General features: G+C 35.0%; 1 protein-coding gene across 5 annotated transcripts in view; it reads left to right on the top strand.

The window, feature by feature from the left end:
- The window catches only part of LOC125661866 (transient receptor potential cation channel subfamily M member 2-like), a 113,387-nt gene that overhangs the window by 72,211 nt on the left and 14,466 nt on the right, over window positions 1-26,710 (top strand). The window lies entirely within an intron of this gene.

The raw sequence follows: 26,710 nt of genomic DNA, 5'->3' as shown, positions 1-26,710 counted from the left end.
GACAATCCTATTCTATATCTCGCCTGAAAGTTTCATGAAAATCTATCCAACCGTTTTTGAGAAATCGCGTGCACAAAATCGGTAAGAAAAAGAACAATAATAATAATAACGAGCTATAACTGTGTTGGGATGCCAACACAAATGTCTCCGAACACCTCCCCATGTCAGAAATGCTTTTTGATGTCAGATATGCACTCAGGATTCTCAAAAAACCCTAAAAACTGAATTTGGTTGAAATCCAACGTACTTGATTTTTCACCGCCATTTTCTTCAATGGCGGCCATTTTGAAACATTTAAAAATTGATTGGAAGGAAATACTGATGCTAGAAATGAATTGTGGACCCTCCATTTACCCCAAAACCCAAATGTTGTAGAGATTTTAACACTTTGAAATATTTCGGTATATGGCGGCCATTTTGAAAATGGCGGCTGAAAAAAAATTTTGATGGTGGAAATGGACTTGGGGTCACTAAATTACCCTAGAAATACAATTTGGTTGAAATCCGACAACCTTGAGTTTTTGACGTTTTTTTGCCGCCATCTTGAAACAGCGGCCATTTTGAAAATTTGAAAAGTTGAATGCACCCCTCCTAGTGACCCCCTATCAGCTCACAAAGTTTAGAGTGGATCTGTCGAAGCACTTTCACAAAATCGGTCGGACAAATTTCTCACTAAAGAAGAGGAATAATAAGAATAAGAAGAAAATAATAATAAATAACTAGAAACTCATTACTAGTAATGAGTAGGTCTTCCGTTAGACCACTTCCGGTAAAGAGCTTTCTGTTCCTACGAAAACCATTTAAATATATCAGAAAATGTGCCTTAACAATGAATGAGAAATGTATTATCGAATTTTTTACTCATTTCTCGTACCTTCCGGTGATGACCGGAAGTACTTTTATGATGCGTTTTCCTATAAATGACAGCGACTCTTTACTGTCTATATTCCCTGAAAATTTCACGTCTTTATCTGAAAGAGTTCTCAACAAAAAGAAGTAGACTAAAGAAAGAAAAAGTAGTAGGTTATTACCGACCGGAAATCAATTTTGAAAAACAAAATGATCCAAACTCTACAAGTTGATACTTTTATTATGACATGTGAAAATCGTATGAAAGACTTCAAATATGAGCGAGATTTATGGTGACAAAGAGACGAAAAGTAAAAAGGTATTTTATCAAGAAACCGGAAGTAGTTGTTTTGACTACCAACGGAGTCAATATTCTTTTGACACTTTCAAAGAGACTTAATAAACTAGTATAGGTTTCAATTTACAAGAAAAAGTTTGAAATTTGCGATTCTCTCCATCACTTCCGGTGACGACAGGAAGTGACGGTCGACATGTTCAACCCTCTACTGCACGACTGCAAACGGAGATTTATAATTCCTGAATAATTGATGAACCTATATTTTACCTTTTCCAAGAAAAATGCTGGACAAAATTCCTTTTGAGAAACAGAAAATCGGCCATTTTTTCCGACCGGAAGTGAATTTTGTAAAAACAAAACTAGTTATAGGAAGGTCCTTTCATAAGACATTATTCCTGAAATTTTCAAGAAAATCTATCTACCATCTCTGAGAAATCACTCGAAGAAATCGGAAAATCGACATTTTTCAAATACTTCCGGTATAGACCGGAATTGACGGACGAAAAAATTGAATGTATGTGTACAATGGACTAATGTTAGTTGATCAACTCCACAAGTTTCAAGCGTCTATCTATATTCATTATTGAGAAACTGAAAAAACAAGGTTTGAATATGTCCACCCCATATCTCACGACCGGAAGTGAATTTTACAAAAATATTTAAATCTACTCTACACATTTATAGTGTCTATAACATATGTAAAATTCAAATCATTAACTTGTTTTATGACCGAGATTTATTGCACTGAAAAATGGGAGAATGAACAGGCTTTCTTTGATATAACCGGAAGTTGGAGATTCAACTTCCGGTGGGGTCAATAGTTTTTGAGAATTAGAACGAGAACTAATAAACCGATATAGGTTTCATTTTCAAAGAAAAAAGTTTTAAATTTATGATTTATTAATCACTTCCGTTGACGACCGGAAGTGACGGCCGACATTCTTACCCCCCTACTAAATTTGGTGACTCTATCTTTTACCGTTTCTGAGAAAAACGATTGACAACGAAAACAGCTAATAAGCCGTATTTGCCGACCGGAAGTGAATTTTACAACAATATTTGACGTTACTCTAGACATTTATAGTGACTATAATATATGCAAAACTCAACTCATTAACTAGTTTCATGACCGAGATTTATGGCACTGAAAAATGAGAGAATGAATAGTCTTTCTTTGATATAACCGGAAGTTGGAGATTCAACTTCCGGTGGGGTCAACATTTTTTGAGAATTAGAACGAGATATAGTAAACCAAAGTAGGTTTCAATTTGAAAGAAAAAAGTTTGAAATTGATGATTTATTTGATCACTTCCGGTGACGACTGGAAGTGACGGCGACAAAAAATATTACGTGCATGCACCATAGAGAAAATAGATCTATCATCCCTGAAAGTTTCATTCGATTATCTTTAGTGGTTTTCAAGTTTACCCCCGGACAAAGTTTCTTTCAAAAACCGGAAAATCGGACGTATCTGACGAACGGAAGTGAATTTTGAAAAAATGAAAAAAATGCCTCGAGGTACCATCGTTCCCTATAACCTGTGAAAGTTTCAGGAAAATCCATCCAACGGTCTCGGAGACGAAAGGGAAAAAAAAAATAATAATAATAATAACTAGAAACTCATTACTAGTAATGAGTAGGTCTTCCGTTAGACCACTTCCGGTAAAGAGCTTTCTGTTCCTATGGAAACCATTTAAATATATCAGAAAATGTGCCTTAACAATGAATGAGAAATGTATTATCGAATTTTTTACTCATTTCTCGTAACGTCCGGTGATGACCGGAAGTACTTTTATGATGCGTTTTCCTATAAATGACAGCGACTCTTTACTGTCTATATTCCCTGAAAATTTCACGTCTCTATCTGGAAGAGTTCTCAACAAAAAGAAGTAGACTAAACAAAGAAAAAGTAGTAGGTTACTACCGACCGGAAGTCAATTTTGAAAAACAAAATTATCCAAACTCTAGAAGTTGATACTTTTCTTATGACATGTGAAAATCATATGAAAGACTTCAAATATAAGCGAGATTTATGGTGACAAAGAGATGAAAAGTAAAAAGGTATTTTATCAAGAAACCGGAAGTAGTTGGTTTGACTACCAACGGAGTCAATATTATTTTGACACTTTGAAAGAGACTTAATAAACTAGTATAGGTTTCAATTTACAAGAAAAAGTTTGAAATTTGCGATTCTTTCCATCACTTCCGGTGACGACAGGAAGTGACGGTCGACATGTTCAACCCTCTACTGCACGACTGCAAACGGAGATTTATAATTCCTGAATAATTGATGAACCTATATTTTACCTTTTCCAAGAAAAATGCTGGACAAAATTCCTTTTGAGAAACAGAAAATCGGCCATTTTTTCCGACCGGAAGTGAATTTTGTAAAAACAAAACTAGTTATAGGAAGGTCCTTTCATAAGACATTATTCCTGAAAATTTCAAGAAAATCTATCCACCATCTCTGAGAAATCACTCGAAGAAATCGGAAAATCGACATTTTTCAAATACTTCAGGTGTAGACCGGAAGTGACGGACGAAAAAATTGAATGTATGTGTACAATGGACTAATGTTAGTTGATCAACTCCACAAGTTTCAAGCGTCTATCTATATTCATTATTGAGAAACTGAAAAAACAAGGTTTGAATATGTCCACCCCATATCTCACGACCGGAATTGAATTTTACAAAAATATTTAAATTCACACTAGACATTTATAATATCTATAACATATGTAAAATTCAAATCATTAACTTGTTTTATGACCGAGATTTATGGCACTGAAAAATGAGAGAATGAATAGTTTTTCTTTCATATAACCGGAAGTTGGAGATTCAACTTCCAGTGGGGTCAATAGTTTTTGAGAATTAGAACGAGACCTAATAAACCGATATAGGTTTCAATTTGAAAGAAAAAAGTTTGAAATTTATGATTTATTAATCACTTCCGGTGACGACCGGAAGTGACGGCCGACATTCTTACCCCCCTCCTACTGCACCCCTACAAAGTGAGATCTATTAACTCTGAAATTTTGGTGACTCTATCTTTTACCGTTTCTGAGAAAAACGATTGACAACGAAAACAGCTCATAAGCCGTATTTGCCGACCGGAAGTGAATTTTACAACAATATTTGACGTTACTCTAGACATTTATAGTGACTATAATATATGTAAAACTCAACTCATTAACTAGTTTCATGACCGAGATTCATGGCACTGAAAAATGAGAGAATGAATAGTCTTTCTTTGATATAACCGGAAGTTGGAGATTCAACTTCCGGTGGGGTCAACATTTTTTGAGAATTAGAACGAGATATAGTAAACCAAAGTAGGTTTCAATTTGAAAGAAAAAAGTTTGAAATTGATGATTTATTTGATCACTTCCGGTGACGACTGGAAGTGACGGCGACAAAAAATATTACGTGCATGCACCATAGAGAAAATAGATCTATCATCCCTGAAAGTTTCATTCGATTATCTTTAGTGGTTTTCAAGTTTACCCCCGGACAAAGTTTCTTTCAAAAACCGGAAAATCGGACGTATCTGACGAACGGAAGTGAATTTTGAAAAAATGAAAAAAATGCCTCGAGGTACCATCGTTCCCTATAACCTGTGAAAGTTTCAGGAAAATCCATCCAACGGTCTCGGAGACGAAAGGGAAAAAAAAAATAATAATAATAATAACTAGAAACTCATTACTAGTAATGAGTAGGTCTTCCGTTAGACCACTTCCGGTAAAGAGCTTTCTGTTCCTATGGAAACCATTTAAATATATCAGAAAATGTGCCTTAACAATGAATGAGAAATGTATTATCGAATTTTTTACTCATTTCTCGTAACGTCCGGTGATGACCGGAAGTACTTTTATGATGCGTTTTCCTATAAATGACAGCGACTCTTTACTGTCTATATTCCCTGAAAATTTCACGTCTCTATCTGGAAGAGTTCTCAACAAAAAGAAGTAGACTAAACAAAGAAAAAGTAGTAGGTTACTACCGACCGGAAGTCAATTTTGAAAAACAAAATTATCCAAACTCTAGAAGTTGATACTTTTCTTATGACATGTGAAAATCATATGAAAGACTTCAAATATAAGCGAGATTTATGGTGACAAAGAGATGAAAAGTAAAAAGGTATTTTATCAAGAAACCGGAAGTAGTTGGTTTGACTACCAACGGAGTCAATATTATTTTGACACTTTGAAAGAGACTTAATAAACTAGTATAGGTTTCAATTTACAAGAAAAAGTTTGAAATTTGCGATTCTTTCCATCACTTCCGGTGACGACAGGAAGTGACGGTCGACATGTTCAACCCTCTACTGCACGACTGCAAACGGAGATTTATAATTCCTGAATAATTGATGAACCTATATTTTACCTTTTCCAAGAAAAATGCTGGACAAAATTCCTTTTGAGAAACAGAAAATCGGCCATATTTTCCGACCGGAAGTGAATTTTGTAAAAACAAAACTAGTTATAGGAAGGTCCTTTCATAAGACATTATTCCTGAAAATTTCAAGAAAATCTATCCACCATCTCTGAGAAATCACTCGAAGAAATCGGAAAATCGACATTTTTCAAATACTTCAGGTGTAGACCGGAAGTGACGGACGAAAAAATTGAATGTATGTGTACAATGGACTAATGTTAGTTGATCAACTCCACAAGTTTCAAGCGTCTATCTATATTCATTATTGAGAAACTGAAAAAACAAGGTTTGAATATGTCCACCCCATATCTCACGACCGGAATTGAATTTTACAAAAATATTTAAATTCACACTAGACATTTATAATATCTATAACATATGTAAAATTCAAATCATTAACTTGTTTTATGACCGAGATTTATGGCACTGAAAAATGAGAGAATGAATAGTTTTTCTTTCATATAACCGGAAGTTGGAGATTCAACTTCCAGTGGGGTCAATAGTTTTTGAGAATTAGAACGAGACCTAATAAACCGATATAGGTTTCAATTTGAAAGAAAAAAGTTTGAAATTTATGATTTATTAATCACTTCCGGTGACGACCGGAAGTGACGGCCGACATTCTTACCCCCCTCCTACTGCACCCCTACAAAGTGAGATCTATTAACTCTGAAATTTTGGTGACTCTATCTTTTACCGTTTCTGAGAAAAACGATTGACAACGAAAACAGCTCATAAGCCGTATTTGCCGACCGGAAGTGAATTTTACAACAATATTTGACGTTACTCTAGACATTTATAGTGACTATAATATATGTAAAACTCAACTCATTAACTAGTTTCATGACCGAGATTCATGGCACTGAAAAATGAGAGAATGAATAGTCTTTCTTTGATATAACCGGAAGTTGGAGATTCAACTTCCGGTGGGGTCAACATTTTTTGAGAATTAGAACGAGATATAGTAAACCAAAGTAGGTTTCAATTTGAAAGAAAAAAGTTTGAAATTGATGATTTATTTGATCACTTCCGGTGACGACCGGAAGTGACGGCGACAAAAAATATTACGTGCATGCACCATAGAGAAAATAGATCTATCATCCCTGAAAGTTTCATTCGATTATCTTTAGTGGTTTACAAGTTTACCCCCGGACAAAGTTTCTTTCAAAAACCGGAAAATCGGACGTATCCGACGAACGGAAGTGAATTTTGAAAAAATGAAAAAAAAATGCCTCGAGGTACCATCGTTCCCTATAACCTGTGAAAGTTTCAGGAAAATCCATCCAACGGTCTCGGAGACAAAAGGCAAAAAAATAATAATAATAATAATAATAAACAGTAGAATCACTAGAAGGTCTTCCGTTGGAGACGGAAGACCTTAATAATAATAAACAGTAGAATCACTAGAAGGTCTTCCGTTGGAGACGGAAGACCTTAATAAACAGTAGAATCACTAGAAGGTCTTCCGTTGCAAACGGAAGGCCTTAATAAGAAACGGAGCAAAAACAATATGTCTCCGACACTTTGTGTTCGGAGACATAATAAGAATAATAAGAAACGGAGCAAAAACAATATGTCTCACACACTTTGTGTTCGGAGACATAATAAGAAATGGAGGAAAAACAATATGTCTCCGACACTTTGTGTTCGGAGACATAACTAGTAATCCTAATTGTTCGCGAACAATTAGAGGGCTTTCCACCTGCAATGATTTTAAAAAAGATATTTAAGAATATTTAAGATGATGTACGAAACTCATAATGACCAAGAAAATTTAATTAATCATTTTCACGATGACCTTGACCTTTGACCTTGACCTCATTTTGAAGGTCAAAGGTCATCGGTCTTAATGCAAATGATCCCATGTCTCTATCTATATTAATGTAAAAGCTATAAGCTTAAAAAATGTTAATCAAGACATTCAGGGGCAATAATTTGTTTAGAGGTTTTCGGTTACTTTCAGTTAGCTTATCAATGCTAAAAATACTTTGAAAGACCTTGTAAATGGGAAAAAAATTAATTTTGATGATGACCTTGACCTTTGACCTTGACGTCATTTTGAATGTCAAAGGTCATCGGTCTTAATGCAAGTGGTCCCATGTCTCTATCTATATTAATATAAAAGTTATAGGCTTAGATAATGACATTGGATACTTTCAGGGGCAATAACTATGCTTAAGGGTTTTTGTATCACTTTGATTATTTTTTCTTTGCAAGAGGGTTTTACTGTGAATTCATTAGCGAAGGTTTCGTTTCTCTATGACTTTTCGTTAAGTAGGAATAGCGATAACAAAGTTTTTTGACATGAGTCTCCAAAATTCACAGAAGGGTCAAAGTTCAAATTTGTAAACATACTATCAAAACCAATCATGAAGACAATACTTACCCATATAATATTTCAACGCTATCTTAAGCAGGAAAGAGATTATAAAAAGTGCTATTTTTCCCTCTTTTCTGATGGCCTTGACCTTTGACCTTGACCTAATTTTCAAGGTCAAAGGTCACCGATCCTATTACAGTTGATCCCATGTCTCTATGACAAACCGTTCTCAACCTCGACATGTTTTATGAATAAATCGCAAAACAAAAAAAAACAACAACAAAAAAACAAAACAAAAGAACACGTTCTCATTCCTCTTGTCTATATTCACTTTCGGTCATGACCGGAAGAGCTCCAATCGAATAAATATTTTATTCTACATCTTAATAATTCTCAACTAATCATACTTTTAGCTTTCGACAAAAATACCCATGTTTGAGACAACTTCCGGTTGTTCGGTCGGCACTTCCAATGGACATATTTTACATGAACAAGACCTAATCATCATCCATAATAGCCCCAATATCTGTCAAAAACAAAACTTCAAAAAATTATATTTTTTATATCGCTTCCTGTCACGACCGGAAGTGACGGTTACGTACGATTCTCACATGATGAAAACACACTGATGACTGACTATCAGTCTTGAAAATTTGAGACTTCAGTCGTTCACATTTGCAGAATATTAGCTTGAACAAATTCTCATTTTGAAGACTGCAAATCTCACGACCGGAAGTACATTTCACCAAAATACTTCACGTTACTCTAGACATTTGCAATGTTTTGCAATGTCAATAACATACAAGGAAATCATTTGTAATACTCAATATACAAGCGAGATTGAAGACAAAGTCAAAAACTCAATTTTTCCACTTTTTCTCACAAAACCGTAAGTTGCCGTTTTTGCTTCCGGTAGGGTCAACATATTTCAAAAGAACAAGAATGAAGCAATAAGCTAATGTTCGTTCTGCGTCAAAAGAAAAAATCTGAAATTTTCAATTTCTTTGATCACTTCCGGTGAGGTCCGGAAGTGACGGTTGACGAAGTTAACCATATTCGACAAACTTACTTGTCATGATCTATCATTCCTGAAAGTTTAGTGCCTCAATCTTTAACTGTTGCTGAGCAATTTCGTAAACAAAATCTCATTTTGAGAACAGGAAATCGCGCGACCGGAAGTAGATTTTACAAAGATATTTGACGTTACTCTAGACATTGTCGGTGTAGGTAACATATTTGAAAATTATTTCAAATACTTCATTCACAAGCGAGATTTATGGAAAATAAAAACGTCCAATTTATTTCGATTTTCTCTTATAACCGGAAGTTGTCGTTTTTGTTTCCTGTGGGACTTACATATTTTGAAACTGCAAAAGAGATGCAATAAAGTGATGCAAGTTTTTATAAAAAAAGGAAAAGTTGAAATTTTCGATATTTTTGATCACTTCCGGTGACGACAGGAAGTGACGGCGGACGTGCTTAACCCTATTCGGCTCGCCTACTCCTTAAGGTCTATCACTCCTGTAAGTTTGGTATCTTAATCTTTTACCGTTTCTGAGATCTCGCGCGGACAAAATATTTTTGAAAAAAAACGGAAATCGGACATATCTGACGAACGGAAGTGAATTTCAAAAAAATGAAAAAAAAAACGTCTGGAGGTATTTATATTCTCTATCATCCGTGAGAATGTCAAGAAAATCCATCCAGCCATCTCTGAGAAATCTTCAGTGAAAAAAAAAAAGAATAATAATAAAAAGAACTAGAAACTCATTACTAGTAATGAGTAGTTCTTCCGTTATACTACTTCCTGTCGAGATTGGAAGTTTAAAAGCCATTCATTACAATTGAATTTTATTCTCTTTACACATTATCCGTTGATATTAAGGTCATCAGTGTCGGAAACAAACTGCAGTTCAGATTCCTTTAGTCAAATTCGGTTCCAGTTTTGTGAAATGCATTGGAATTTTCAAAAATATATTCCACAAAATGTACCGTTGCGCCTTACAAAAAAAAACCAAAAAACAAAACACGTTATGATTCCTGTTGTCTATATTCACTTTCGGTCATGACCGGAAGAGCTCCAATCGAATAAATATTTTATTCTACATCTTAATAATTCTCAACTAATCATACTTTTAGCTTTCGACAAAAATACACATGTTTGAGACAACTTCCGGTTTTTCGATCGGCACTTGCGGTGGACATATTTCACAAGAACAAGACCAAATCATCATCCATAATAGCCCCAATATCTGTCCAAAAAAACTCCAAAAATTATATTTTTTATATTTCTTCCTGTCACGACCGGAAGTGACGGCTACGTACGATTCTCACTTGATGAAAACACACTGATGACTGACTATCAATCTTGAAAATTTGAGACTTCAGTCGTTCACATTTGCAGAATATTAGCTTGAACAAATTCTCATTTTGAAGACTGCAAATCTCGCAACCGGAAGTACATTTCACCAAAATACTTTACGTTACTCTAGACATTTGCAATGTTTTGCAATGTCAATAACATACAAGAAAATCATTTGTAATACTCCATATACAAGCGAGATTTAAGACAAAGTGAAAAACTCAATTTTTCCACTTTTTCTCACAAAACCGTAAGTTGCCGTTTTTGCTTCCGGTAGGGTCAACATATTTCAAAAGAACAAGAATGAAGCAATAAGCTAATGTTCGTTCTGCGTCAAAAGAAAAAATCTGAAATTTTCAATTTCTTTGATCACTTCCGGTGAGGTCCGGAAGTGACGGTTGACGAAGTTAACCATATTCGACAAACTTACTTGTCATGATCTATCATTCCTGAAAGTTTAGTGCCTTAATCTGTAACTGTTGCTGAGCAATTTCGTAAACAAAATCTCATTTTGAGAACAGGAAATCGCGCGAACGGAAGTAGATTTTACAAAGATATTTGACGTTACTCTAGATATTGTCGGTGTAGGTAACATATTTGAAAATTATTTCAAATACTTCATTCACAGGCGAGATTTATGGGAAATAAAACGTCCAATTTATTTCGATTTTCTCTTATAACCGGAAGTTGTCGTTTTTGTTTCCTGTGGGACTTACATATTTTGAAACTGCAAAAGAGATGCAATAAAGTGATGCAAGTTTTATTAAAAAAGAAAAAGTTGAAATTTTCGATTTTTTTATCACTTCCAGTGACGACGGGAAGTGACGGCGGACGTGCTTAACCCGATTCAGCTGGCTTACTACTTGAAGTCTATCACTCCTGTAAGTTTGGTATCATAATCTTTTACCGTTTCTGAGATCTCGCGCGGACAAAATATTTTGGAAAAAAACGGAAATCGGACATATCTGACGAACGGAAGTGAATTTCAAAAAAATGAAGAAAAAAAACGTCTGGAGGTATTTATATTCTCTATCATCCGTGAAAATGTCAAGAAAATCCATCCAGCCATCTCTGAGAAATCTTCAGTGAAAAAAAAAAATAATAATAATAACTAGACACGATCTCGTTGCGAGCAACGAGTAGGTCTTCCGTTCGATTTGTTGATGCACTCGGAGTTAAAAAAAAAAAAAGAAGACAAATGAGTCCCAATTTAGTTTCTGACTTGAAGACACTTTAGATATAATCAATTTTTCATATCATAAGCTTCTGAAGCAAAGTTGCGGTGAAATTCGTTTGAAATTCGACTCTCCAGGCGAGCCATAAGGCCCGCGGGCCTATTTCTTGATGTCATTTGTTAGCCCTCTATAGACTCAACAACTTTAGTTCTATATGTCTTTACAAAATATTTACCTGTAAAAAGTTATTGAGATCGACCGATATCGACAAAAAATCGACTCTACAGGCGAGCCATTAGGACCATAGGCCTATTTCTTGATATCAATCGATAGATCTCGATAAACTGAACAACTTTTGTTCAATATGTCCTTACAAAATATTTACCAGTTACAAGTTTTTGAAATCGACTGATATCGACAAAAATCGACTCTACAGGCAAGCCATGAGGCCCACAGACCCATTTTTTGATATTGATCGATAGGTTATGACACATTGAACAACTTTTGTTCAATAATGCTTTTCAAAAAATATGTCGTTTTAAAGATATGAGGCGTCAAATATTTACGATTTTGGCCCTTAAAATCTCTAATTACGTAACATATGACCTACTTTTTGATTTGATAAGATCAAGCTTGTTGAGATGAACATTTCCGCTTCTACAACTTATTATAAAATATTAATAGTTTCTGAGATATTCTCAAAAACATTTGGACCCTTCTGAACCCCTAATTTAAAGGGCCAGCCCGTTTTGCTTGATATCGTAAGAAAGGCCTTGTCATTTTAAACATTTTTTGCTCAACAAGTATTTAGAAATTCTTTACCGTTCTCGAGTTATCTCTACAAGAAATATTTAGGGGCCAAACTGTAGCTCCCTAACGGGGCCACATAGGGAAAAAACGAAATGTATATATTGTTTAGATTATCATTCTGAACAACTTTTGTTCGATAATCCTTTTCAAAATATTTGTCGTTTTTAAGATATGAGGCGTCAATTATTTATGATTTTGGCCCTTAAAATCCCTTATTACGTAACATATGACGTACTGTTTGATTTGATAAGAACAAGCTCGTTTAGATGAAGATTTCCGCTTCAATGACTTATTACAAAATATTAATAGTTTCTGAGATATTCTCATAAACCTTTGGACCCTTCTGGGCCCCTAATTTAAAGGGTCAGCCCCTTTTGCTTGATATCGTAAGAAAGGTCATGACATTTCAAACATTTTTTGTTCAACAAGTATTTAGAAATTCTTTACCGTTCTTGAGTTATTTCTAGAAGTAATTTTTAGGGGCCAAACTGTAGCTCCCTAACGGGGCCACATAGGGTAAAAACGAAATATGCATATTGTTCAGATCATCATTCTGAACAACTTTTGTTCTTTATTGCTTTTCAAAATATTTGTCGTTTTCGAGATACAAGGGGTAAAAAATTTATGGTTTTGGCCCTTAAAATCCCTTATTACGTAACATATGACCTAAATTTTTATATGAATAAATTTGAATATTTGAGATGAACATTTTTTGTTCTTTGACTTATCCCAAATATTAACGATTTTTGAGATATTTGATATAGAGTTTGAGCCCTTCTAGATCCCTAATTGAAGGGGCTAGCCCCTAAATCTTGATATTTTCGAAAAGATCTCGTAAATGTGCACAACTTTTGTTCTACATGTCTTAACAAAATATTTGCAAGAAAAAAGATATTGGAGATCAAAGGTCAAAAATCGCCGAAATCGGCGAAAAATTTTGGCATCCATTTTTTCAGGTCCAGGCGAGCGTTTAGGCAAATCGCCTCCGGTAAAATCGAATCCCCCACAAATCTTCTAAAATGTTTACTCTATCTTGTGTAGAAATTTCAAGACTCTAGCTTCAAAACTAACGGAGTAGATGTGTGGACAACAAGGCCCTTCAAAGAGTCACTAAAAGAGAGATAACTCCTGACCGGAAGTGACGTCAAGCACGAAATTTTGCAAGCAAAGTCTCGTCACCAAAAGACATCTTTCCTGAAAATTTCGTGAACATCGATCTAGAAATGGCTGAGAAAAACGCGTGTACTACCAAGGAAAATAATAATAATAATGAAGAAGAAGAACGCGAACAATAATAGTAAGGTCTTCCGCAGGAGACGGAAGACCTTAACTAGAAACTCATTACTAGTAATGAGTAGGCCTTCCGTTTTGCTACTTCCTGTCGAGATTGGAAGTTTAAAAGCCATTCATTACAATTGAATCTTATATTTTCGTCACACATTATCCGTTGATATTAAGGCCATCAGTGTTGAAAAGAACCTGTAGTTCAGATTGCTTTAGTCAAATTCGGTTCCAGTTTTGTGAAATGCATTGGAATTTTCAAAAATTTATTCCGCAAAATGTACCATTGCGGCTTGCAAAATAAACCACGTTATGATTCCTGTTGTTTATATTCATTTCCGGTCACGGCCGGAAGAGCTCCAATCGAATAAATATTTCATTCTACACCTTCATAAATCTCAACTAATCATACTTTCAACTTTCGACAAAATACCCATGTTTGAGACAACTTCCGGTTTTTTGGTCGGCACTTCCGGAGGACTATTTTACATGAACAAGACCTAATCATTATCCATAATAGCCACAACATATGTCAAAACAAAAAAAAACTTCAAAAAATTATATTTTTATATCGCTTCCTGTCACGACCGGAAGTGACGGCTACGTACGATTCTCACTTGATGCAAACACACTGATGACTGACTATCAGTCTTGAAAATTTGAGACTTCAGTCGTTCACATTTGCAGAATATTAGCTTGAACAAATTCTCATTTTGAAAACTGGAAATCTCGCGACCGGAAGTACATTTCACCAAAATACTTTACGTTACTCTAGACATTTGCAATGTTTTGCAATGTCAATAACATACAAGAAAATCATTTGTAATACTCCATATACAGGTGAGATTTAAGACAAAGTGAAAAACTCAATTTTTCCACTTTTTCTCACAAAACCGGAAGTTGTCGTTTTTCCTTCCGGTAGGGTCAACATATTTCAAAAGAACAAAAATGAAGCAATAAGCTAATGTTCGTTCTGCGTCAAAAGAAAAAATCTGAAATTTTCGATTTCTTTGATCACTTCCGGTGATGTCCGAAAGTGACGGTTGACGAAGTTTTCCATATTCGACAAACCTACTTGTCATGATCTATCATTCCTGAAAGTGTAGTGCCTTAATCTTTAACTGTTGCTGAGCAATTTCGTAAACAAAATCTCATTTTGAATACAGGAAATCGCGCGACCGGAAGTAGATTTTACAAAGATTTATGACGTTACTCTAGATATTGTCGCTGTAGGTAACATATTTGAAAATTATTTCAAATACTTCATTCACAAGCGAGATTTATGGGAAATAAAAACGTTCAATTTATTTCGATTTTCTCTTATAACCGGATGTTGTCGTTTTTGTTTCCTGTGGGACTTACATATTTTGAAACTGCAAAGAGATGTAATAAAGTGATGCAAGGTTTAATAAAAAAAAAGGAAAAGTTGAAATTTTCGATTTTTTTGATCACTTCCGGTGACGACAGGAAGTGACGGAGGACGTGCTTAAACCAATTCGGCTCGCCTACTCCTTAAGGTTTATCACTTCTGTAAGTTTGGTATCTTAATCTTTTACCGTTCCTGAGATCTCGCGCGGACAAAACATTTTTGAAAAAACCGGAAATCGGACATATCTGACGAACGGAAGTGAATTTTAAAAAAAAGTGAAAAAAAAACGTCTGGAGGTATTTATATTCTTGATCATCTCTGAAAATGTCAAGAAAATCCATCCAGCCATCTCTGAGAAATCTTCAGTGAAAAAAAAAGAATAATAACTAGACACTCATTACTAGTAATGAGTAGGTCTTCCGTTAGACCACTTCTGGTAAAGAGCTTTCTGTTCCTACGAAAACCATTTAAATATATCAGAAAATGTGCCTTAACAATGAATGAGAAATGTGTTATCGAATTTTTTACTCCTTTCTCGTAACTTCCGGTGACGACCGGAAGTACTATTCAGATGCGTTTTCCTATAAATGACAGCGACTCTTTACTCTCTATATTCCCTGAAAATTTCACGTCTCTATCTGAACGAGTTCTAAAAAAAGACGTAAACCTAAGAAAATAAAAGTAGTAGTTTACTTCCGACCGGAAGTCAATTTTGAAAAACAAAACTATCAAAACTTTAGAAGTTGAGACTTTTATTAAGACATGTGAAAATCATATGAAAGACTTCAAATATAAGCGAGATTTATGGGGACAAAGAGACGAAAATTAAAAAGGTATTTTATCAAGAAACCGGAAGTAGTCGTTTTGACTACCGACAGAGTCAATATTCTTTTGACACTTTGAAAGAGACTTAATAAACTAGTATAGGTTTCAATTTAAAGGAAAAAGTTTGAAATTTGCGATTCTTTCCATCACTTCCGGTGACGACAGGAAGTGACGGTCGACATGTTCAAACCCATATTGGACGCCTACAAACGGAGATTGAACATCCCTAAATATTTGATGAACCTATATTTTACCTTTTCCAAGAAAAATGCTGGACAAAATTCCTTTTGAGAAACAGAAAATTGGCCATATTTTCCGACCGGAAGTGAATTTTGTAAAAACAAAAATAATTATAGCAAGGTCATTTTATAAGACATTATTCCTGAAAATTTCAGCCATCTCTGAGAAATCACTCGAACAAAATCGGAAAATCGACATTTTTTCAAATACTCCGGTATAGACCGAAAGTGACGGACAAAAAAATTGAATGTATATGTACAATGGACTAATGTTAGTTGATCAACTCTACAAGTTTCAAGCGTCTATCTATATTCATTATTGAGAAACTGAAAAAACAAAGTTTGAATATGTCCACCCTATATCTCACGACCGGAAGTGAATTTTGCAAAAAAATTCAAATTTACTCTAGACATTTATAGTGTCTATAACATATGTAAAATTCAAGTCATTAACTTGTTTTATGACCGAGATTTATGGCACTGAAAAATGAGAGAATGAATAGTCTTTCTTTGATATAACCAGAAGTTGGAGATTCAACTTCCGGTGGGGTCAACATATTTTTGAAAATTAGAACCAGACCTAGTAAACCGATATAGGTTTCAGTTTCAAAAAAAAAAGTTTGAAATATATGATTCTTTTAATCACTTCCGGTGACGACTGGAAGTGACGGTCGACATTCTTAACCCCCTACCGCACGCCTACAAAGTGAGATCTATTAACTCTGAAAATTTGGTGACTCTATCTTTTACCGTTTCTGAGAAAATCGCTGGACAACGAAAACAGCTAATAAGCCGTATTTGCTGACCGGAAGTAAATTTTACAAAAATATTTGACGTTACTCTAGACATTTATAGTGATTATAATATTTGTAAAACTCAACTCATTAACTAGTTTCATGACCGAGATTTATGGCACTGAAAAATGAGAGAATGAATAGGCTTTCTATTATCGAATTTTTTACTCCTTTCGCGTAACTTTCGGTGACGACCGGAAGTACTAGTCAGATGCGTTTTCCTATAAATGACAGCGACTCTTTACTGTCTATATTCCCTGACAATTTCACGTACATGTATCTATCTGAAAAAGTTCTCAACAAAAAGATGTAGACTAAAGAAAGAAAAAGTAGTAGGTTACTACCGACCGGAAGTCAATTTTGAAAACCAAAATTATCAAAACTTTAGAAGTTGATACTGTTATTAAGACATGTGAAAATGATATGAAAGACTTCAAATATAAGCGAGATTAATGGGAACAAAGAGACGAAAAATAAAAAGGTATTTTATCAAGAAACCGGAAGTAGTCGTTTTGACTACCGACAGAGTCAATATTCTTTTGACACTTTCAAAGAGACTTAATAAACTAGTATAGGTTTGAATTTAAAAGAAAAAGTTTGAAATTTGCGATTCTCTCAATCACTTCCGGTGACGACAGGAAGTGACGGTCGACATGTTCAACCCCCTACTGCACGCCTGCAACTGGAGATTTATCATCCCTGAATAATTGATGAACCTATATTTTACCATTTCCAAGAAAAATGCTGGACAAAATCTCGTTTGAGAAACAGAAAATCGGCCATATTTTCCTACCGGAAGTGAATTTTGGAAAAACAAAAATAACCACAGGAAAGTCATTTCATAAGACATTATTCCTGAAAATTTCAAGAAAATCTATTCAGCCATCTCTGAGAAATCACTCGAAGAAATCGGAAAATCGTCATTTTTTTCAAAAACTTCCGGTATAGAGCGGAAGTGACGGACGAAAAAATTGAAAGTATGTGTACGATGGCCTAATGCTAGTTGATCAACCCTACAGGTTTCAAGCATCTATATATTTTCGTTATTGAGAAACTGAAAAAACAAAGTTTGAATTTGTCCACCCCCTATCTCACGACCGGAAGTGAATTTTCGAAAAATATTTGACGTTACTCTAGACATTTATAGTGTCTACAATATATGTTAAATACAAATCAAACACTTGTTTAGTAAACGAGATTTAAGGCATTGAAAAAGGAGAATTTTGAAAAGTTTTTCCTTAGTTACCGGAAGTCGACGTTTCCACTTCCGGTGGAGTCAACGGTTTTCAATACTCTAAAAGATACCTGATAAAGTGGTATAGGTTTCGATTCAACAACTACAACTTTAATTTTTCGATTCTCTCTTATCACTTCCGGTCACGACCGGAAGTGACGGCCGACATTCTTAACCCCCAACTGCACGCCTACAAAGTGAGATCTATCAACTCTGAAAATTTGGTGACTCTATCTTTTACCGTTTCTGAGAAAAACGATGGACAAAATCTCTTCTAAAAAAACGGAAATTGGACATATCTAACGACCGGAAGTCAATTTTGAAAAAATGAAAAAGTTTTCAAGGTATTTTCATTCTCTATCATCCCTGAAAATTTCAAGAAAATCCATCCAGCCATCTCTGAGAAATCGAGGGGGGAAAAAATAATCATAATAACTAGAAATGATCTCGTTGCGAGCAACGAATAGGTCTTCCGTCCAATTTCTGACGAGATAGGATCTTGACTGGGAGAATTCAATTATTGAAGAACGACTATACATGAATGGAATAAACACCTATTTTTTTTTTTAAAAACAGTGATAAACATATACATGTAAGACGTGATGTATCAATTACAAACAATTTCGGTTTTGTTTTATTCACTTTCGAGTATCTTGGGAGTCCATAAAACGATTGAAAATTCCACACTTACCGTGTAGGAACCCACACTAAATATTTCGGGACAACTTCCGGTTTCGAACAACCAACTTCCGGTGGAAATGGTATGACATTACACTCTATTAAATAATGTTATGGGCATTTGAATTTTTTAAAAAAAATGAAAAATTACATATTTTTAAGGTACTTCCGGTGGATGACGGAAGTGATGGCAGGAAAATTGAAACACGTATTTCACATCTACATGTCACCATCTAACTTTCCTGAAAGTTTCAAGACTCAATCTTTGATTATTCATTAGAAAATGACTGGAGAAAAAAAAAACAACGGAAATCGTAGATATTAACGAACGGAAGTGACTTTTGAAAAAAAAAACCAAATAATTCACTAAACTCTGAAGATGGATAATGTCAATTGTATATGTGAAAATCATAACAAACATTTCATTTATAAGCGAGAGATATGATAGCAAAGAAAGAACACTTTTTCGAAGTTTTTCTCTAAAAACCGGAAGTTGTTGTTTAAACTTCCGGTAACTGTAACATTTTCTGAAACTCCAAAAGACACTTCATTATTTCAAGCACACATTTTGTTTGAAAAGTGTAAATTTATTTGACGTTTCTTTCGTTGACTTTCGGTGGCGGCCGGAAGTGACGGATGACAATTATAAATCTTTTTAGAAAGCTACAAGTCACCACCAATCATATCCTGAAAGTTGAAAGACTCTATTATTAACCGTTTATGAAAAAACAGCCAACCAAAATGTCAATTGAAAAACGGAAATTTGGCCCTAACTCGCGACCGGAAGTGAATTTTGAAATAGTATTAAAATGGTATCCCAGAGATGGATAATGTCAATAATATCTGTAAACATCGTATTAAAAAGTAGATAGATAAGCGAGATATATGAGAACAAAGAAAGACCATTTTTTCGAAGGGTTCCTCTAAAAACCGGAAGTTGTAGGTTAAACTTCCGGTAAGTCTAACATTTTCTGAAACTCCGAAAGAGACCCAATGAACCTATGCAAGTTTTGTTTCAAAAGCATAACTCTGAAATTTGACGTTTCTTTTGTTCACTTCCGGTGACGGCCGGAAGTGACGGATATCAATGATAAACCTTTATTACAGAACTACAGGTCACTATCTATCATTCTTGAAAGTATAAAGACTCAATCGTTAATCGTTTAGGAGAAAACGCCCGAACAAAATGTTATTTGAAAAACGAAAATTCGGCCGTAACTTGCGACCGGAAGAGAATTTTGAAATAGTATTAAAGAGTTCTACAGAGATGGATAATGTCAATAATATCTTGAAACATCGTATTAAAATGTTGGTAACTAAGCGAGATATATGAGGACAAAAAACACCAATTTTTTGAAGTTTTTCTCTTAAAACCGAGAGTTGCTGATTAAACTTCCTTAAAGTCTAACATTTTCTGAAACGCCGAAAGAGACCCAATTAATCTATGCAAGTTTTGTTTCAAAAGCATTAGTTTGAAATTTGACGTTTCTTTTGTTCACTTCCGGTGACGGCCGGAAGTGACGGATGGCAATGAAAATACCCTATTGCACAGCTTCAAGTCATAATCTACCATCCCTGAAAGTTTGAAGACTCAATCGGTAACCGTTTATTATTAAACACCCAGAAAAAAATATCATTTGAAAAACAGAAATTCGGCCGTTACTTGTGACCGGAAGTGAATTTTGAAATAGTGTTATAGGGTTCTCTTAAGATGGATAATGTCAATAATATCTGTAAGTATCGTATGAAAAGTTTGATAAATAATCGAGATATACGAGGACAAAGAAAGACCATTTTTTCGAGGTTTTTCTCTAAAAACCGGAAGTTGTTGGTTAAACTTCCGGTAAGTCTAACATTTTCTGAAACGCCGAAAGATATCTAATTAATCTATGCAAGTTTTGTTTCAAAAGCATTAGTTTGAAATTTGACGTTTCTTTTGTTCACTTCCGGTGACGGTCGGAAGTGACGGATGACAATGATAATACTTTATTGCACAGCTACAAGTCACCATCGATCATCCCTGAAAGTTTGAAGACTCAATCTTTAACCGTTTATGAGAAAACGCCCGGACAAAATATCGTTTGAAAAACGGAAATTCGGCCGTAACTTGCGACCGGAAGTGATTTTGGCAAAACTACGAAAAGCTGTTCTAGAAAATCCTATTTTACATTTTTCCTGAAAAGTTCATGAAAATCTATCAAGCCGTTTTTGAGAAATCGCGTGCACAAAATCGGTAAGAAAAAGAACAATAATAACGAGCTATAACTGTGTTGGGATGCCAACACAAATGTCTCCGAACACCTCCCCATGTCAAAAATGCATTTTGATGTCAGATATGCACTCAGGATTCTCAAAAAACCCTAAAAACTGAATTTGGCTGAAATCCGACGGACTTGATTTTTGGCCGCAATTTTGTTCAATTGCGGCCATTTTGAAACATTTGAAAATTGATTGGAAGGAAATACTGATGCTAGAAATGAATTGTGTACCCTGCATTTACCCCAGAACCCAAATATTGTAGAGATTTTAACACTTTGAAATATTTCGGTATATGGCGGCCATTTTGAAAATGGCGGCTCAAAAAAAAATTTTGATCGTGGAAATGGACTCGGGGTGACCATATTACCCTAGAAATCGAATTTGGTTGAAATCCGACAACCTTGAGTTTTTGACGTTTTTTGGCCGCCATCTTGAAACGGCGGCCATTTTGAAAATTTGAAAAGTTGATTGCACCCCTCCTAGTGACCCCCTAGCAGCTCACAAAGTTTGAAGTGCATCTGTCGAAGCACTTTCACAAAATCGGTCGGACAAATTTCTCACTAAAGAAGAGGAAAAATAAGAAGAAAATAATAAGAATAATGAGCTATAACTGTGTTGGGATGCCAACACAAATGTCTCCGAACACCTCCCCATGTCAGAAATGCTTTTTGATACCGGATATGCACTCAGGATCTCTAAAAAAAACCTAGAAACTAAATTTGGTTCAAATCCGACGGACTTGTAATTTGGCCGCCATTTTCTTCAATGGCAGCCATTTTGAAACATTTGAAAATAGATTGGAAGGAAATACTGATGCTAGTAATGAATTGTGGACCCTCAATTTACCCCAGAACCCAAATGTTGTAAAGATTTCAACTTTTTGAAATATTTCGGTATATGGCGGACATTTTGAAAATGGCGGCTCAAAAAAAAATTTTGATCGTGGAAATGGACTCGGGGTCATTAATGTACCCTAGAAATTGAATTTGGTTGAAATCCGACAACCTTGAGTTTTTGATGTTTTTTGGCCGCCATCTTGAAACGGCGGCCATTTTGAAAATTTGAAAAGTTGAATGCACCCCTCCTAGTGACCCCCTATCAGCTCACAAAGTTTGAAGTGGATCTGTCGAAGCACTTTCACAAAATCGGTCGGACAAATTTCTCACTAAAGAAGAGGAATAATAAGAACTAGACACGATCTCGTTGCGAGCAACGAGTAGGTCTTCCGTCCGATTTGTTGATGCACTCGGAGTTAAAAAAAAAACAAAAAAACCAAATGAGTCCCAATTTAGTTTCCGACTTTAAGACACTTTAGATATAATCAATTTTTCATAACATAAGCTTCTGAAGCAAAGTTGCGGTGAAATTCGTTTGAAATTTGACTCTCCAGGCGAGCCATAAGGCCCGCGGGCCTATTTCTTGATGTCATTTGTTAGCCCTTTATAGACTCAACAACTTTAGTTCTATATGTTTTTCCAAAATATTTACCTGTAAAAAGTTATTGAGATCGACCGATATCGACAAAAAATCGACTCTACATGCGAGCCATTAGGACCATAGGCCTATTTCTTGATATCAATCGATATATCTCGATAAACTGAACAACTTTTGTTCAATATGTCCTTACAAAATATTTACCAGTTACAAGTTTTTGAAATCGACTGATATCGACAAAAATCGACTCGACAGGCGAGCCATGAGGCCCACAGACCCATTTTTTGATATTGATCGATAGGTTATGACACATTGAACAACTTTTGTTCAATAATGCTTTTCAAAAAATATGTCATTTTCAAAATATGAGGCGTCAAATATTTACGATTTTGGCCCTTAAAATCTCTAATTACGTAACATATGACCTACTTTTTCATTTGATAAGATCAAGCTCGTTGAGATGAACATTTCCGCTTCTACAACTTATTATAAAATATTAATAGTTTCTGAGATATTCTCAAAAACATTTGGACCCTTCTGAACCCCTAATTTAAAGGGCCAGCCCGTTTTGCTTGATATCGTAAGAAAGGCCTTGTCATTTTAAACATTTTTTGCTCAACAAGTATTTAGAAATTCTTTACCGTTCTCGAGTTATCTCTACAAGAAATATTTAGGGGCCAAACTGTAGCTCCCTAACGGGGCCACATAGGGAAAAAACGAAATGTACATATTGTTTAGATTATCATTCTGAACAACTTTTGTTCAATAACGCTTTTCAAAATATTTGTCGTTTTCAAGATATGAGGCGTCAATTATTTATGATTTTGGCCCTTAAAATCCCTTATTACGTAACATATGACCTACTGTTTGATTTGATAAGAACAAGCTCGTTTAGATGAACATTTCCGCTTCAATGACTTATTACAAAATATTAATAGTTTCTGAGATATTCTTATAAACCTTTGGACCCTTCTGGGCCCCTAATTTAAAGGGTCAGCCCCTTTTGCTTGATATCGTAAGAAAGGTCATGACATTTCAAACATTTTTTGTTCAACAAGTATTTAGAAATTCTTTACCGTTCTCGAGTTATTTCTAGAAGTAATTTTTAGGGGCCAAACTGTAGCTCCCTAACGGGGCCACATAGGGTAAAAACGAAATATGCATATTGTTCAGATCATCATTCTGAACAACTTTTGTTCTTTATTGCTTTTCAAAATATTTGTCGTTTTCGAGATACAAGGGGTAAAAAAATTATGGTTTTGGCCCTTAAAATCCCTTATTACGTAACATATGACCTAAATTTTTATATGAATAGATTTGGATTGTTGAGATGAACATTTTTTGTTCTTTGACTTATACCAAAATATTAACGATTTTTGAGATATTTGATCTAGACTTTGAGCCCTTCTAGATCCCTAATTTAAGGGGCTACATGTCTTAACAAAATATTTGCAAGAAAAAAGATATTGGAGATCAAAGGTCAAAAAGGTCAAAAATCGTCGAAATCGGCGAAAAATTTTGGCATCCATATTTTCAGGTCCAGGCGAGCGTTTAGGCAAATCGCCTCCGGTAAAATCGAATCCCCCACAAATCTTCTAAAATGTTTACTCTATCTTGTGTAGAAATTTCAAGACTCTAGCTTCAAAACTAACGGAGGAGATGTGTGGACAACAAGGCCCTTCAAAAAGTCACTAAAAGAGAGATAACTCCTGACCGGAAGTGACGTCAAGCACAACATTTTGCAAGCAAAGTCTCGTCACCAAAAGACATCTTTCCTGAAAATTTCGTGAAAATCGATCGAGAAATGGCTGAGAAAAACGCATGTACTACCAAGGAAAATAATAATAATAATAATGAAGAAGAAGAACGCGAACAATAATAGTAAGGTCTTCCGCAGGAGACGGAAGACCTTAATAAGAAGAAAATAATAAGAAGAATAATAAGAAACGGAGCAAAAACAATATGTCTTCGACACTTTGTGTTCGGAGACATAATAAGAAACGGAGCAAAAACAATATGTCTCCGACACTTTGTGTTCGGAGACGTAATAAGAATAATAAGAAACGGAGCAAAAACAATATGTCTCCGACACTTTGTGTTCGGAGACATAATAATAATAGAGGAAAAGAAACATAAGAATCACTATAAGGTCTTCCGTTGAGACGGAAGACCTTAATAAACAGTAGAATCACTATAAGGTCTTCCGTCTGGAACGGAAGACCTTAATAAACAGTAGAATCACTATAAGGTCTTCCGTCTGGAACGGAAGACCTTAATAAGAAACAGTAGAATCACTATAAGGTCTTCCGTGAAGAACGGAAGACCTTAATAATAATAATAAGAAACAGTAGAATCACTATAAGGTCTTCCGTGAAGAACGGAAGACCTTAATAATAAACAGTAGAATCACTAGAAGGTCTTCCGTTGGTAACGGAAGATCTTAATAATAATAAACAGTAGAATCACTATAAGGTCTTCCGTCTGGAACGGAAGACCTTAATAAACAGTAGAATCACTATAAGGTCTTCCGTCTGGAACGGAAGACCTTAATAAGAAACAGTAGAATCACTATAAGGTCTTCCGTGAAGAACGGAAGACCTTAATAATAATAATAAACAGTAGAATCACTAGAAGGTCTTCCGTGAAGAACGGAAGACCTTAATAATAAGAAACGGAGCAAAAACAATATGTCTCCGACACTTTGTATTCGGAGACATAATAATAATAATAACTAGTACTTATTGTAACGGGGACCGTTACAGATGTTCCCCAAACATTCCCCCATTTAGAAAGTGGTGTCATTTGTTTCAGTACCCAGTGGTTTTGACCATATGAATCTGTGAAGAGTCTGAATATATAACTAATTCATAACGTTCAGTTCATTTCATGCTTAAACAAATCAGTTATAGACATGTTAAAATTCTACGCACGTGCAAGCCCGCACACGCACGTGCTGGTGAATAATTTGCCTTTGTCGATACATTACAAGTCTTACTATATGAGAAGTTTCACAACAGTTCAATGAAAAACGAGAAATTAACAGCGACTCAAAACTACGAGGACCAAAATAATGCACGTGCATACAGGTGCACGTGAGTACGACACAACTTTTCCGTTGATGCTATTCAATAGACATTTCAACGATCTACATTCTGTATGAATTTCATGTTGATTGCTTCAGTTATAAGAAAGTTATAGTGATTTCTAAATCGACCAATCAGAATTGAGCGCACGTGCATGCGCGTACGGGGAAGTGATTTTGACACCATCAATGAATGCAGGGGCCCAAAACATATCAGCAACCTAAATTTCAAAAGAATTCATTGCAATGTAAAAATGTTATAGACCAATACTTGAATTTAGGTGTCAAAAATTATAAAGCACACGCATTCACGCGCACGCAATTTTGATATTGGATTTTTTGTTAACACCATTCAATAGGCATTTATATCATACATCTTCAGGGTAAATTTGAATTCATTTGAGTTTTTAATTCAATAGTTATGGCCATTTTAGTACCTGAAAATGAAAGAAAAGATATGCACGTGCATACACGCGCTTGTGAGAATGACTGAGCATCAATGTTGATGTCATTTAATAGACATTTGATAGATATACTTACAGTATAAATTTCATATTCTTTCCATCATTTATAAGAAAGTTATGGCAATTTGAAAATCGTCCAATCAGAATTTAGCACACGTGCATGAACGCGCTGAACCGTAATTGTGACGACATACCTTTGTTAAGAATCCCAAGACACATACATAACCCAAGTTTCAAATCATTTTGACAAAAAAAAGAGAAAGTTATGGTCATTGAAAGAATTGAACCTTCAAAAGACAATGCACGTGCGTGCGCATGCGCGTTTGCAATTTTTATAACATCATTCAGTAGATATTTCAAATGTCTACATATCCTGTAAATATCATCAGATTTTCTTTATTGACATGAAAGTTATAGCCAAATTTGTAATATCCAATCAAATTGAAGCACACGTGCATGGGCATGCAAATCTGAATCTAATCTGAAGAGAATTTTAACGCGTGCCCTATTTACTACGGAAAATTCCAAATCCGTGCAAAAATGTGGTGATACACGTTGTGGTACATGTAATCATCTAGAGGAAGGCAGAGAAAAAATTCTTAAATGCGGCAAAAAATTAACACCAAATTCTAACATGACATGCAAATCCGAAAATGTAATATATTGTATGACCTGCCCTACCTGTAATGAAAACTATATCGGGCAAACCAACAAACTGAAAGTCCGTGTGCACGTCCACAAGCAGCAAATTCGCGATCCAAGTATCAGAAATTCGCCATGTTCCGAACATTTTGCCAATTGTG

This window comes from Ostrea edulis, chromosome 8, assembly GCF_947568905.1.
Source record: "Ostrea edulis chromosome 8, xbOstEdul1.1, whole genome shotgun sequence".
NCBI lineage: Eukaryota > Metazoa > Mollusca > Bivalvia > Ostreida > Ostreidae > Ostrea > Ostrea edulis.
The sequence above is the reverse complement of the archived record's forward strand: the minus strand, read 5'-3'. Positions and strand labels throughout refer to the sequence as shown.